Source organism: Dioscorea cayenensis, chromosome 1 (assembly GCF_009730915.1).
Source record: "Dioscorea cayenensis subsp. rotundata cultivar TDr96_F1 chromosome 1, TDr96_F1_v2_PseudoChromosome.rev07_lg8_w22 25.fasta, whole genome shotgun sequence".
Taxonomy (NCBI): domain Eukaryota; kingdom Viridiplantae; phylum Streptophyta; class Magnoliopsida; order Dioscoreales; family Dioscoreaceae; genus Dioscorea; species Dioscorea cayenensis.
In genome coordinates this window covers 7,984,350-7,988,772 of record NC_052471.1, presented here as the reverse complement: position 1 = coordinate 7,988,772, position 4,423 = coordinate 7,984,350, and the positions used below count along the sequence as shown (strand labels likewise).

Genomic DNA, 4,423 nt, shown 5'->3' with positions numbered 1-4,423 from the left:
CACCAAATGTCAATGAACCTTATGGTGAACTTGTTTGTTTGAATGTTTTGTTTACCTTAATGTAATTGGCTTAGTTTGTGGTTCTAGTTTTATGCTCTTTGATGTATTGGATTGCATGAGAACTCTATGGTTCAATTCTTAGGTTGTACTTGGATGAGCGATGAGCCCTTGTATTAGACTAACTTAGTTAGAAAGGGACCCATGTATGGATACACCAAGAGATTCGAGTATTTTGTACCTCTCCAACCATTAGGGATGAACTTAGATATGTATTTGACCCTAATTAGAGATTTCCCTTACCTTAATGCAATCATCAGAGGATTTGGTCGGAAGGAATTCTAGACCAATACTCATATGGGATTAGGGGTAATCATCGAGGGATTTGGAATTACCTACTTTAGCATTCTTCTAGCATTTGTAGCCCCGATGGGATCCGTATCCATGACCATTCTTTTCTCTAGGTTTCCCACTCATTCACCTAGGCGTGTAGACATTTTACTTTAGTTATTTTTCACCTTTTTAGTGATTTAGGACACTTGCACACGAATTTGTAGGCTAAACAATGAGTAAAGAGGAAGTAATTATAGCTCTTTGCCCCCAAGGAATATGACCCCTGTGTTATTGATGAGTACATTTTATATCATATTTGTCTACCCTAATTTCATTCTTTTATTTTTCCTTTAGCCTACTTTGGTGTATATTTGGTGCTATTCTGGGTATATTTATTCTTTGTGCAGGATTCAGGGGCTAGAGGTAATTTGGAGTGAAATCAGGGATTAAACAAGGAAAGAATGAGGATTTTGCTAAGTGTTCAAGTTAAACACGGGTAGAGCACGATAGTGCTATGTCCCCCTAATTATTTTAGCCTGAAGAGGACCTAGTGATAACTCAAGCAAGGTTGTGCTTTCAGGCCGAGCACGGTCTTAGCACGACCGTGCTCCTTCCCTGATTTTCTTAGTCTAGAGAAGGTTTCTACATAATAAGGGAAGCACGCTTGAGATACTCCTAGCACGGTTGTGCACAGGTGAGGCACGGGTAGAGCACGACTTGGTTCTCCCCCGATATTCCTAGGCAAACACTTAGCCAATTTACACAGAAATCTCAATGAGAAGCACGGTCCAAGCACGACCGTGGTTAGATAGTGTCGAGCCCGAAATCAGCCTTTTCACTCCAGATTTGTAAGGTTTCAACCTCATCTTTGTTCACTGATTTTCTTCTCCACCGAGAGGACATGGATGAGGGAAAAGATCAAACTTCACCACACCATCTAAGGGGATCAAGGACGAGTTGGAGGCACAAGGAAGTGGGGTTAGCATTAAGGAAGCTCAAATAGGAAGAATATCTTGAGAAGGAGGGAGTCATGCCTTCTTCCCTTAGATCTTTATCTATTTCTTCCATTTTGTACCCATCCATAAGGAGCTAACCGTCCATGGTGCCCCGGGATGTTGAACGATGATGCTTTGTATACTTTGAATACTTGCTTTTAATTGTTTACGGAGATCTGTTGGTTTCTTGTGTTAAATATTGTGTTGCATAACTTGATGTGTTTGATCTGCATAATTGCTCAGGTAAAACTTGCTGTGTGGATTGCTGATAAGTGCTTGAGTAGACATATTTTTATACATGTTTTACATGCATTGAACATCATTTTTACTGTGGTTTATGTCTCATATTGTGTATTTGGTGTTCTTTTATGCATATAGGTTGTGAATGCCTTGAAGAGTAAAAAGGAAACAAAGATAGGCTCTAAAGACACAATGTTGGGAGTTCTTGTTCAATTCAAGGACCAAAATACGAGAGGAGTTCATAAACGTAGAGATGTGTGCCAACTTCCAAGAAGATTGAAGTCAAATCACTAGTTGGAAGGGCACAAAGGCAGTCACATCTTCATATTCCTTCTCTTTGTGAAGATTGCAAGACCTCTCAAAGATATGTCGATGAAGAAAAGTTTTATAGCCTACCACATGGACGTGTGCCCGGACATGTGGCCTCAAGAGAAGAGTATTTGGATCACGTTTTGTGAAAAGTACTGCAGCAACTTTTACTGTAGTAATTTTAATGAAGTGGTACTGTAGCACAGTTACTGTTCACGCGACCGCGCGGAAATTCCACGCGCCCGCGTGGAAATTTCTGTAGCCCATGCGGCCGCGTGGAAAATCCACACGGGCGTGTGAGGGCACGTGACATGCGCGATTTTGGGCTTTAAATAGGCCGTTTGCCCTATTTTGGGAGACTTTTGGCGAGGGTTTTCGCGAGCACTTTGAAGGCAAGGCGGCTAGGGTTTTGGAGGAGGTCTTTGGCGATATTGGTGGGTGTCCATCACCAACTTTGATTGATCTTCTCTCCGTCATAGCAAAGAGGGAGCCTTCGGCGACCTAGCTTCGGAGAAGGATTCTTCAAGACGTTGGGCGACCCATCAAGGCCATCATCACGAATTTAACGGGGTTTTACTTCATGGCTTTCATTGCTTTTCATTGTAATAATCATTGTTTTGTAACTTGCTCCATGGAGGGCTAAACCTTAGTAGGTATTTGGGCATGTGAACCCTAGGATTTATGTTTTTGTAATGATTTGCTTTATGTTTCTATTAATTCGAGTTGATTTGAGTTTTAACTTTGTATTCCCATTGCTTGCTTGTTTAATTAATCCTTGAGGTTGATTGGATTTGCATGATTTGTTACTTTGATGTGAGAGAGGTCTCCATTAGAGTTAGAACGTCAAGGTTAAAGAGGGTTGAGAGGGTGAGTCATGAGATAGTGGAGTGTCCCCTCTCCGTTCCGATTGAGTGTTTCCTATCTCCGTATTCCCTAAACTCTATGCAACCATATTTGGTGTGAGGCGTGAGATTGAGAGATTTCTCCGCTGGGACCTTGTAGGGGGTTAGAGATCCTTCACGGGAATTAGGGGTTGGATCTATCCTTAGGAATCGGTTTCACTCTTAGGTGTCCCTAGAGCGTATAGCGGGTCATATGGGGTGTGAGGTGTTGAGATTGAGTGATTTCTCCGCCGGGACCTTGTAGGGGACTAGTACCGGTGGCTTGGAGGCAAGAACCCCGTTGTTCTTGGATTACCTCGACTCATTAGACTCGGGTTTAGAAGCATTTAGTGAATCGTGAGCTTCATGTTAGATCCTAGGGGGAGCATTGCCCGGATACCTCATCTTTATTGATTGAGATCTCCTTTACTCGTTTTCTTGCTCGCTTGCTTGCTTATTAATTCTCTTGCAATTAGTTCATTTCATCATATCCATTGATTTCGACTAGATAACTAAGAATTGGTTAATACTAATACTTCCATTCGCTGTGGATTCGACTACCCACTCACCGGGGTAATTATTACTTCGACACTCGTGCACTTGCGGTACATACGCGCATATTCGGACGTGTCAAGTTTTTGGCGCCGTTGCCGGGGAACGGGATATTAGGAACGCTAGGACTTGGTTACTTTAGTATTTCACATTTTCATTTTCTATTTCCACTTCACTTATCTCTTCCGCCGTTCTTAATGTTTCTTTGCATTGATTTCAGCTACAGGTTATGACCCGAGGGAACCCTTCGACATTGGTTGAAGAGGATCCTGAAATTGAGCGAAGAATTTGTAGAAGGGGCAAGGAACGTGTGCAGGAATAGAATTTTCCAGCTGAAATAGAGGTTGAAGAATCTGAGAATATGGCAGAACAAGGTGGGCAACCAAGAACACTCTCAGATTTTGCTAGGCCTACAATTCGTGGGACACAATCGAGCATTGTTAGGCCACCGGTGGCAGCCCAAAATTTTGAGTTAAAGCCGGGTTTCATTCAAATGGTTCAACAGTCCGCACAATTTAATGGGTTATCGGATGAAGACCCAAACAATCATATGGAAAATTTCCTTGAAGTTTGCGATATGTTGAAGATCAATGGAGTCTCAGATGATGCAATCCATTTGAGGGCTTTTCCATTCTCATTAAAGGGGAGAGCCAAACAATGGCTTCATTCATTGCCAAGAGCCTCGATTACAACATGGAACAAAATGGCCGAGGCTTTCCTTGCAAGGTATTTTCCTCCGGGGAAATCGGCAAAACTTCGCAATGAGATATCATCATTTGTTCAAATGGAGCTTGAATCTTTATTTGAGACTTGGGAATGATTCAAGGACCTCTTACGGAAGTGTCCACAACATGGGTTCCCCAGTGGATGGTTATTCAATCATTTTACAATGGGTTGAACTTCGAGTAGCAAACAACTTCTTGATGCCGCCGTGCAGAGGAACATTGGGAAAGCAAGGACTCCCGAAGAAGCCCGAGCAGTTAATTGAAGAAATGGGTTTGAATAGCTACCAATGGAATGTAAGAGACAAGAAAAAGTGGTCGGACTCCATGAGATCGACGCTGTTACATCCTTGGCAGCTCAAGTAGAAGCATCGACCAAGAAATTGGACACTTT

The 4,423-nt window shown here is 42.4% G+C and overlaps 1 non-coding gene across 1 annotated transcript; it reads right to left on the bottom strand.

The window, feature by feature from the left end:
- Nucleotides 1-4,058: 4,058 nt before the first annotated feature.
- LOC120267423 lies at nt 4,059-4,165 on the bottom strand. Its single transcript, XR_005538458.1, has one exon. It is a non-coding gene; the product is annotated as a small nucleolar RNA R71 (small nucleolar RNA).
- Nucleotides 4,166-4,423: the final 258 nt, after the last annotated feature.